The sequence below is a fragment of the Myotis lucifugus genome, unplaced genomic scaffold (genome assembly GCF_000147115.1).
Source record: "Myotis lucifugus unplaced genomic scaffold, Myoluc2.0 scaffold_155, whole genome shotgun sequence".
Taxonomy (NCBI): domain Eukaryota; kingdom Metazoa; phylum Chordata; class Mammalia; order Chiroptera; family Vespertilionidae; genus Myotis; species Myotis lucifugus.
In genome coordinates, this window is record NW_005871203.1 from 2322263 (window position 1) to 2334037 (window position 11775).

The window sequence follows — 11775 nt, forward strand, 5'->3', positions numbered from 1 at the left end:
AAAATGTGAATGTATTGCTAATCTGAGGAATGTTAATTACTTACTTGTCACCAAAAGGGTCAAAGTTTCTAAGAATTAAGAATTCTAATTAAATTGGAAAGAAATGATATGGTTTTGGTAACCTAGGATTGAAAATAGGTGGTTCTAAAGTTGGTTATTTCTGGTTCTCAGCTGGTCTGCCTTAGACCCCTTAAGCATCAGCTCTAGTCCTCTGTGTGGCCCCATTTCCTCTCCAACAAGATGAAAGAAACTATCATGAACCAAGAGAAACTTCCAAACTGCAGGCACAGTGCGCATGGGTGGTAAAGGAACTGCTCGTAGAAAGAAGAGGGTTCGCAGAACAGCTACAGCAGACGGTAAGTAACTTCAGTTCTCCTTAAAGAAGTCAGGGGTAAACAGTATCTCTGGTATTAAAGAGGCAAATATGCTCACAAACCAAGGAACAGTGGTCCACTTTAACAACCCTAAAGCTCAGGCATCGCTGGCAGCGAACACTTTCACCATGACAGGCCGTGCTGAGACAGGGCAGCCGACAACAGTGCTACTCCGCGTCTTAAACCAGCTCGGCAGGCAGTCTGACGGTTAAGGAGACTGGCTGAAGCTCTGCCCAGTCTGTGGGTGGAGAGGATGATGATGACGAAGTTGCAGATCTCGTGGAGGATTTGATGAGGCTTCCAAGAATGAAGCAAACTGAACTGAGTCAACTTCTGAAGAAGAGAAACTTGAAGAAGTTTCTGGGAGCTGCTATTTTATATTATGACTGCTTTTTCAAACTTTATTTATGGATCTGATCATATTTTTTAGCCCAACGCCACTCTTTTCAGTTTTTGCTTATACATAAATCATTCTTTGCAGCTAATTAAGCTGAAGAATCCTGGGAATAAAGTTTGAAACAGGTTAATAAAGCTCTCTGCCTAGTATAGTTTTATTTCTTATGTCATTGACACTGATTTGTACACAGAAAGCAGTTGTTTGTAGAAAGCTAATCATGGCATGTAATATGACATAATCTTTGATGGAATTTTATTTAAGACTTAACATGGTAGGATCATGTAAAAAATAAAGTTGGTTATTTCTGAATGAGTTAAGAAGAAAAATAATCTGAAGGGGATTAGGAAAATTGTAGAAGGTCTGCACAAGTTGAGAAAAATTATATGGTGGAAAGAAGCAAAAAGAAACATATAGGTAATCTGAATAACCCTATTTCATAAAATCCTAATATGCAAATCGACCGAATGGCGAAACAACTGGCGGAATGACCAATCGCTATGATGCGCACTGACCACCAAGGGGGTCAGCTCATGTGTTGAGCATCTGCCCCCTGAGAGGGAGGCAACCGGCGGTGATCGGGGGGTGGGGCTGGCCAGCGGGCAGTGCCAGCCACCAGCCAAGGCAGGTGCCAGCGGGGGCCCCCCGATTGCTCTGCCTGCTGGTTGCTTCACAGATGGCTTTGATCGCCAGCCAGGCCTAGGGACCCTACCCTATATATTGGGAACAGTCTCTTAGATTTAAAAATAAAACCTGGCAAGGCTACTCTAACACTGAAAAAACAGGATGATGCAGCGATGACATGCATGGACTCTGGCTTGCACATTTTGTGGTCAGCCCTGATTCGGACACTTATAACTGTGTGACACGCCAATTACTTAACTTCTCTCTGCTTCAGTTTTTCCATCCATAAGATGGGGAAAATGGTACTACCGCCTAGAAGGATCATGTTATGTACTACTTTTTATAATCAGGGCACAAAAATGTAGCTGCCCATACAAAAGCAAGATGCCTTTCACCTGTATGAAAAGTATGGTCACTGGTGCATGCAGCATCCTGGATTGTGAGAGGGATGTCCTACTGCCAGTTTAGGCCCAACATCCCCCGAGAGGTCCCAGATTGTGAGAGGGCTGAGGGCCCCCCCATACATGAATTTCATACACCAGGCCTCTAGTGCATTTAATAAAATATATTAATCTAAAGTAAACTAATACAGAATTTGTTTGGTCCTTTTTCAGTCTGTTAAAAGGGAAAAAGTTTTTTTTTTTTGTATTTGCCTAGGAAGCAAAAGTTCTATAAATTATTAAAATGGTTATATATTATGTTATATTAATCAGGTACTTGATGACTTTTTTAAAAAAGCCATCTCCTTAATTGTGGGAACTGAAGTTCTGCTAGCTTATGTTTGTGTTCAATACCCTTTTGTTGTCACTTTGAATGAAAAGATAATTTATACTCTTTCTTCTTTATAATCCTATATAATAAAAGTCTAATATGCAAATTGTTCGACCAGGAGTTTGATGGGAAGTTTGACTGCTCGCTATGACATGCACTGACCACCAGGGGGTGGCGCGGCACTGGCAGCAGGTGGCAGTGGAGGTGCTGCTGGCCCCCGTGGGCCCCAATGAGAGTGGGACTGCAGCAGGATGGTGGAGCAGGTGAGTGGGCAGCACCAAGCCAAGGCGGGTTCAAGCAGGGGCCCGATTGCCCCGCTGATCAGCCCACAGACAATAACCAGTGGCCGGCAGGCCCTGATCGCCCAATCAGGGCTGGGCCCCGGTCTGGGACAGGAAACTGGGGGTGGGTGGTGGCGACCAACCTTCTGCAGCGCCTGGGCGGTGGGGCTGTGACCTCTTGCTGGCTATTTGGGGGCAGAGGTGACAGGGATGGAGGTGCGGTGAGAATGTGAGGTGTCCACCAAACTCACTCTCACTCCCCCTGCTACCCTCTCCAGGGATGCCAGGGCTGTGCTCCAGGGAAGCCCCCACGCTCAGGTGCCAGGCGCCCACGAGGAGCCCGCCTCACACTCACACATCCTCTCCCGGGTGAGCTGGGCCACAGCCGCCGGCACCACAGGGGCTTGTCGCGCTCCCCGTGGGTTCACACAGGAGCCAGACTGCAAGGCCAGCTGAGAGAGAGCGCGCTGCCCACCTGGCTTCCGTGTGGCGCTGCTGGGAGGCCTAGAGGCCCATGCTGCACCCCAGCCTGTGGTGTCTGGCCATGCTCACCACATCTCTGCATGGGGACTCGGGCGCCATGACTCAGGTGGAGGGGGGCACGTGGGGGCCCAGGGGCCCAGGTGCTGCCCAGGGCCCAGAGGTCAGCTGGGACCTGTCCTTCCACACCAGACGCTCGTGCTTTGATCACCAGCCAGGCCTCGGGACCCCACCTGTGCATGTATTTCATGCACCGGACCTCTAGTAATATATAATCTTTTGGTCAAATATGCTTGACAACCTTCCCAGGGTTTGAATTTTAAGAAACTCTTTTTTGACCTAGAATTGGCTTTAGGTCATGCCAATAGGTCCTGGAATGCCTCGGAGGATTTGCTTTCTCTCCTTCTGAAGGTAAATTTTATATATAATTGATTTTTACAGAGAGGAAGGGAGAGGGATAGACAGAAATCCATGATAGAGAAACATCGATCAGCTGCCTCCTGCACGCCCCCTATTGGGGATTGAGCCCACAACCAAGGTACATGCCCTTGACTGGAATGAAACTTGGAACCCTTCTTCAGTCCGTGGGCTGATGCTCTATCCACTGAGCCAAACTGGTTAGGGTGAAAATTTTATATTTAAGGTATATGTAAAGCTCTGTCAAATAAAGAAATAATAACTATATTCTATTTGTATATGCATATTATCAAAATGGATGCTCTGAAGATTATATAAAAATCTCCAGGAGTCCATAAATTAGGATATACTTTCATTTATAACTCTGTTATTATGGAATACTGTGTTTTGCAGAAAGGACAGGATTTTATGTCAATTGCATTATAATCAAATCCATAACCATGTCATTTTAAATTTCTTCTTTTCATTTAGAAACGGTCTCTGTTTTGTTATAATGCATTTGCAAAAATTTATATCTTCTGAGAGATCCATAGAAAGGACTCTGACATTTTAAATTACATACCTCTGAGAATAGATTGTTCAGGTCAACCCCTTTAAACTGGATGGAAATTATTAGAACTCTATAGAGTATCTGGATTTATAGAAGTATTGGTAAGAAAAATCAGGAGAAACAAAAATTGATTATGGGACTTAATGAACTAAAAATAATTATAGTTTTTGTAAGTTATTGTTGTTAAAAGTATTGCTGACTTTTAATCTTACTATTTTTCAGACATAAGGAAAACCCAAGTTGCTTTTCTTAAAGCAATTTGGTAAATTATGCTTTCGTAAGCAATGTTGAGGCATTTAGATTTTTCTCCCTACCTGATCCCTCTGGAATTTGGAAACTCTTAATGAGTGAGTATTATTGTTCTCACGGCAATATAGTTATTTGCATAAATCAAATAGGAATCTAATTTCTTCCTAACAGGAATCTAATTTCTTCATAAAGCCAGTTTCCAAATGTGGTTTTACTAACCAAGACTTGGACTGGAATGTCATGTCTGAGAGAGACTTGCTAGGACTCTGGATGTCTCCAGAAAGCTCTGAGGAAAAGATGGACTTTGAAGGGATGAGCCCTTGGGAAAATAGCCTGGTACATTGCTTGGTCACGTGGTTCATGCCAGTGTTTCCAGGTAAGGAATGAAGGTTGCTTTCCTGAAAGATGGCAAAGAGAAACCTCCAGACACCTTTGGGGACCTCAAGGACTTGAGGACATGGCCCAAAACATACAGATATTCCAGGTAACCATGGCTTTGGCTTCTCTGCCCTGAGGGGCCATCTGCTCACTAGAGCTCAATCTAAAGATTACTTATAAATGAATAAATTCCGGCAAAGCAAATTTGAGAAAGCCTGTGCAATCAATTTGCTCAATTGCTACCCTTGGGTTTCTGCTAAACCAAAACCAAACTTGATGCAATCTCTTTGAAAATGAGGGCAATCTTAGGGAGAAAACTTGTGCTTCAATTGAAACCACAATGTCAAATTGTAGGTATTGGACTCCAGTACAATGAACTGTCTTCAAAGTTTTGTTTTTAAGGCTGTGGCTATGTAGGCCTTACAGGCCACAGCCCTGATGACATCACCAGAAATGTTCTCTATCGACAATGCATCAAATTGTCACTGTGTATTTCATTCCAGTGGAAGCCCTCTATCTGAAAATCTTCTCCACTGGTTTAAGATTTACTGTATGCACTAACCTTTGTGTTTCATTTGCTTCTGTTTTCACAGAATGAATGCGTATATTTACCTGATTGCTTGCTCACACAGCACAGGCCTCACTGTAGAAGCCATCCACATCACTGGGTCCTAAAAGTAAGACTCAACAGCTTAGACTGATGATTGAGTCAATGAAACATGGATGGTCTGTTGGCTCCACTTAAAACTGCTTTCCCCTTTCTGGTTCCCTCCTTTTTTTGTCAGACAGGGAGGACTTCAGGACTCTCATCAGCAAGAAGCAGCTACCGAAGAGACCCAATGCCCCTTTTCCCTGAAAGGATTCAGAGCCAAAAATCCATTAAGGGAAATTAAAATAGTCCAGGAATAATACAAATTGGTAGCAAGACACTTTCCATATAAAACTAATCTATATATATAAAAGCCTAAGCAACCGTTAGGACCGAATGACCAGAACGACCAGTCGACCAGTTGCTATGATGCGCACTGACCATCAGGGGGCAGACACTCAACACAGGAGCTGCCCCCTGCGCTCCCACAGCCAATCTCCCACAGCCAGCCGGCAGCATCGGCAGCCAGTGTGTGTTCCTTCCGCACCTGGCCTGCAATTGTCACCTTCAGCCCTGGGCTGGGATAAGGAACCAGAGGTGGGTGGCGGCAGATCCCTTTCCCAGGGGGGCCAAATGCCGGCTCCCTCCTCGGGACCTGCAGCCAACCTCCCACTCCCCATCCCTGATTGTGCCCACAGTCCCTCCCCCTGGCCCTGATCAGCCTGGCCCTGATTGGCCCTGATCGGCCCTGATCGCTGGCCAGGCCCAGGGACCCCACCGTGCATGAATTCGTGCACTGAGCCTCTAGTCTCATATATACAAGATGATGAAATTGACAGGAGGGGAAATGATAGGAGGAAGGGCACACATAAGACAGGACCACAGTTTTTGATGATTGTTCACCTTACTAACTATGGATAGGAGGCTTCCCTACAGACCCTGGAAAACTGGAGGATGTGCTGCAAGGAGAGACAGAGCTGTAGAAAGATAAGAGACACTTTGGGACTCAGATCGGTCCATTGCTCAGAAAAGAAAATGCAGCCTAAGTTTCAACCTATGATCCAGGAGATCACGGTTCCATTCCCGGCCAGGGCATATGTCCAGGTTGCAGGCTCGTTGCGGGCTTGATCCCCAGTGTAGGGTATGCGGGAGGCAGCCCATCAAAGATTCTCTCTCATCATTGATATTTCTCTCTCTCTCTCCCTCTCCCTTCTTCCCTGAAATCAATAAAAATATATTTTTTTAAAAAAGAAGAAAATTTTGAGAACAGACAAAGGACAGGAGACACTTTGATTTGGTTGCTGTGCCTGGACCCTGAGCCCCTCGGGGGCGTTTGCCTCAGGAATGCTGACCATTCTCCAGTCCCAGCAATGGGTGGGGCTGTTTTCAACGCCACTGGAAATTAACTACCTTGTTATCGGACTTCAAGATCCTGGAAGGACACACAGGGACCACGACCCTGCAGCCCCTATCTCCCCTTCCCTCTGCACGCAGACTTTCTTCCTTATCCCTCTGTAATCAGCCGGCTAGGAGGAGGAATCAGAGCAGATTTGCATGGATGGCCTGCTGTTCTCCCACACCGCCGGCAGTATCCGAATAAATGCTCATACATCATTCAACCCTGGTTCTGCTTAATTGGCTCAAGTAGTGACAGGCAGCCCGGACCCATTTGTTGTCCAGTTTTAACTGTGGACCTGGGAGCTGTGCTGGCGTTCCCTGGGCAATGACCCATGTGGGGTGTCCAGCTTCTTTATCGACCTAAGAGGGGCAGCTGTGGTCTCCCCGTGTGAGGTGAGCGGCACCCTCGGCCTCTGGGGAGGTTTCCGTGGCAGGGCATGCCCTCTGGAGCGTAAGAAAGCTCATCCCCGCAGGCCCCTCGCCTTCAGGAAAACATCTCCGTGGGGTTAGCATGTCTTTAACCCTCTTCTGACCCCGGAGCAATAACACCACAAAAAATAAGGAGCCTGTGTTCAATCCACCCAGGCAACCATCTCCAGCCAGACATTTCGAGCAACTTTGTATGTTTTTGCCCTTATTTTTAGAGTCCTGTTTATTTGTGGCAAGTGATACTGGTTCCCCCAATGCTGTAATTATATAAAGTTTCCACCTTAATGCATTTATTTGACTTAAGAAAGTAAAGTGACTTAATTTAGGAAATCTATGAAATAAATCATAGTTGTACAACAGTAATTGAGGTTGATTCAAACTATTCAAGCCCAAATTCTCTAATATGAACTATAAGGCTGCCAAGGAAGGGAGAGGAACACAGCCAGCCTTCAAGGACCTTATGATCTCGTCCAGGGTTGCTCAGTCCGGGCGCTATGAGGTCTGAGGCCGGCTCATTCTGAGGGCTATTCTGTGCCTTGCAGGACATTGAGCAGCACCCCTGACCTCTAGCCACCCAATGCCAGGAGCACCCCAGACACCTTCAGTCCCCCCATTGAGAATCGCTGGTCTGGTCTCAGGGTGGGACCCAGGGGGCCTTGGACACCCTCTCTGGCTATCAACCAGCAGAGGAGCAGGGCGTGGGGGTCCCAGCTGAGAGGTCTGGCCTGGAGAAGGAAGGGCAGTGGCCCCAGGAGCTCGCCAGCATCTCCGCCTCAGAACTGCCGAGGTCACGAGCCCGGGCAATAAGAAGCGGAGACTTAGAGCTATTTGGATCCCTCCATGGTCCTGGGATTTTTATAGCTGAGCTCCCAGAGAAACTGCAGCTGCACCGTCAAACCTACCCTTGCTGTGTGGATGTGGGAGCTGTGTCTCCTCTCCTTTGTCTATTCTCAAAATTTTGTACATTTGTGCTTGCTGAGCTGCATGTCAGAGGTATGTGTGTGGGGGTTGGGGTTGGGGAGAAACTAGGGGAACAAAATAAAATAAAAACCTTCACAAAGCAGGAAGAAAAACAGGAATAAAATATAACACAAGCCCTAGACCAGGGGTGGGCAAACTTTTTGACTCAAGGGCCACAATGGGTTCTTAAACTGGACCGGAGGGCCGGAACAAAAGCATGGATGGAGTGTTTGTGTGAACTAATATAAATTCAAAGTAAACATCATTACATAAAAGGGTACGGTCTTTTTTTTTTTTTTAGTTTTATTCATTTCAAACAGGCCGTAGTTTGCCCACGGCTGCCCTAGACAGTTTAGCTCAGTGGATAGAGCGTCGGCCGACAGACTGTAGGGTCACAGGTTCCATTCTGGTCAAGGGCACATACCTTGGTTGCAGGCTCAATTCATGGCCTCGGTTGGGGCATGTGTGGGAGGCAACCAATCAATGTGTCTCTTTCACATCAGTGTTTCTCTCTCTCTGTCCCCCTCCCTTCCACGCTCCCTAAAAATCAATGGATAAATATCCTCAGGTGAAGATTAACAAACATATATATATATAAACTAGAGGCCTGGTGCATGAAATTCATGTGGGGGGGGGGGTCCCTCAACCCGCCTGTACCCTCTCCAATCCAGGACCCCTCAGGAGATGTCTGACTGCTGGAATCAGGCCTAAACCGGCAGTCGGACATCCCTCTCGCAATCCGGGACCTCTGGCTCCTAACTGCTTGCCTGCTTGTCTGCCTGCTTGCCCCTAACCACCTCTGCCTCAGTCCCTGCCACCATGGCTTTGTCCGGAAGGACGTCTGGAAGATGTCCGGTCAATTAGCATATTACTCTTTCATGAGTATATATATATTATGTACTAGTATATGGCATGATACAATGGAAAGATGGAGACATGAGGATTGTTTTATCAGTTGAGAACTTTTAACAAGATGCCAAAAATGTTCACTTAAACAAAAAAGGAATATGAAAAGGGATGGCAGGGTTTTACTCATCAAGATCTCTGTCCCTACTTGGGCTGCAGGGCAGAGTCGCCTGGGGGAGCTTTCAGGTAACATCCACGCAACCCTGAGGGGGTCATCAGCATTTCTCAAAGCTCCCTCCCTGCCCCCACCCCCTTCTATATATAGCCAGAGGGAGGCCCACATAGCCAGACAGGAGGACCACATAGCCAGAAGGGAGGCCCACATAGCCAGACAGGAGGACCACATAGCCAGAAGGGAGGCCCACATAGCCAGAAGGGAGGCCCACATAGCCAGAAGGGAGGCCCACATAGCCAGAAGGGAGGCCCACATAGCCAGAAGGGAGGACCACATAGCCAGAAGCTCCAAAGCCTCCAGGTGAGTCTGGTGCTGTTTCCATTTCTCGGTAAGTTGCCTTTCTTTGCTGCATGATGTTTCTGTTTTCTTTCCTGTGGTTTCCCCCCACACCACCTGTCTGTTTTGTTTTTCATCAATTTCAAAGTTTCTGACAAATGACACCATTTTAGGGGCTCTGCCCAAGCTCTCCGAAGCCACTTTGCAAATGCTGGAACAGAAAGCCAGATGTGCCGGAGCCCCAGCTTCGCCAGACACAGCTGCATTGCCTCCCTTCCAGTCTGGTTTCCTGCGCAAACGCAGCAAAGCCCCTGGAACACTGAGACACTGAGACCTCATCTGGGGCTGCTGCATCCCGTGTCTAGCTCAGCGTCTGGCGTCTGGACACAGTCGGCTTTTAGTAACTGTTTCTTGAAAACGAATAAATAAACAAAAGGATGCTAGCCTGTGCGTGACCCCATTGTCTCTACATTATCCCCACGCGAGAGCCTCCGAAGCCACTTTGTGAGACTCATCTGCTTTCCTGCACGTGTGGTCGACGTGGCGCAGCTGGCAGGGCAGTGGGACAGCACCTGGTGCACCTGTTCCCCTTACTCTTGAGGGTCTGTGCCTATCTCTCCACATGGGGCGCACACAGGCTGCAAGTAGAACGAGGAATGTGCAGCACAGGGCACATGGTGTAAGGAGAATCCCCTCAGAGCCCTGAAACCCAGGTTGGCACGGAGAGAGGCCTGCTTACAGCTGGGCCCCTGGGGCCTCGCCAGCATCACCCTGTCCCAGCCCTGTGATCTCAAAGAGGGGGAGATGCTGGAAAGACGGAGAGCTGCCAGGGGAACACACTTTCTGTTAATCAGACACAGACGTATTGGAGGAGAATGCAGAAGTAAAAGAGGCTTCAGGACAAAACACAAGACCTAAGTAACGCGAAAGGAAGGGGGGCTGTGCTCAGATGTGGGTGCAAAGTCTCTGGAATCTGTCCTCTCGGGTCTCACCCCCAGGACCTACCCGCCTACTCGCCTCCCTGGACCACTGCACAGGTCCCCTGGCTCCTCCCCTCCATCCCCGTCGCCCCTTCTGGCATCGCATGCGTGTCCCCCTTTCTCCCTGGTACACTCCCTGGTACACTCCCAGGTCTCCAGCCTCCTTGTGGGACCCTCCTCCCTGCCCCGCCAGCCCATCCCACACTCAGCCACCCCAGCTCCCCAGACAAGTTTCTTCTGATTCTAAAAGAAGTTGGGAATGTTTGGGGTCCCTAAGCACTGTGCCTAGAGGGGAAGTCGGCCCCGCCCGGGGACCCCGCTGAGCTGCCCTGTGGGGTTTTCTCAGTCCTCCTATAGAGGTCTGGTTTCCCCACCCAGCCTCCGAAAGAGACAGGCAACGCCCCAGGCTTCCAGCTCAACCCGCAGCCTCGACAAACCAAACTCAATTAGCCTCGTGGGTGATGCTGGAGAAGGAAGCAAGCCAGCCCCGTGCTGGACAGTCTGTCGTGGCTAAATGAGCGTGAACGTGGACATCTGCCTGGAGAGGGAATATTACCATCACCGTGAGAGCACAAATGAGGTGTTGGTATTGTAGGAAACAGAGAAAGTCTGTGGCCAATTGGTTTGTTTGTTTGTTTATTTATTATTTTATCCTCACCCAAGGATATTTCTTCCACTGCTTTCCAGAGAGAGTGGAAGGTGGGGGTGGGGGGAGAGAAACATCGATGTGAGAGAGGCACTTCCATTGGTTGCCTCCCACACGTGCCCTTAGTGGGGCTGGGGAACCTGTAACCAAGCTATGTGCCCTCAGCCAGGAATTGAACCCATAACCCTTCAGTCTGCAGGCTGACGCTCTAACCACTGAACAACTGGCCAGGGCTGAAGCTGTTCAGAGGCTGTATCTGTCACCAGAAAGGTTAGCTGGCCCCTGTGGTGCACATTTGAGGGGCAGGTTTATCCTGGCATCTGTTTCGCCTGCATTGCCTGCTAAAATGACTCTGGCCCAGCCACGGCTGTGATGGAAACTGTGGCTCAACCCTCTATTTCATTCTACTTTTTAGGTTTTTCTTCGAAAAGCATTTTGATGGAGGAAACAATAAAAAAAATAATTAACAGGGTTTACTAAAAGAGTATTCTTTCATTTTAAAAGGTGGTCTGGCCCTGGCTGGTATGGATCAAAGGGTTGTGAGTTGAGGATTAACAACAATAACAAAAATAGCGGTCAGCCTATGATTTAAAATTACAGCCGTTCTGGCTTGAGCATGTGCCCTTGACCAGAATCAAACCCAGGACCCTTCAGTCTGCAGGCTGACGCTCTATCCACTGAGCCAAACCAGTTGGGGCTATACATATATATTTTTATATCAATATATGATATATATCATATACACATGTCAATACATACATATATTGTATATACATATACAAATATACATGTACATTTACAAGACAGCCATATTTAATATACATGATACCAGGTTACAAATAAGTTGAACTTGGAAGGGAGGAGGGCTGCAGTCACACTGTTGCCGGGGTTGTTAATC

General features: G+C 47.8%; 1 pseudogene; it reads left to right on the forward strand.

Annotated features, from left to right (window-relative positions):
- Positions 1-240: 240 nt before the first annotated feature.
- On the forward strand, positions 241-745 carry LOC102424631 (annotated as a pseudogene).
- Positions 746-11775: the final 11030 nt, after the last annotated feature.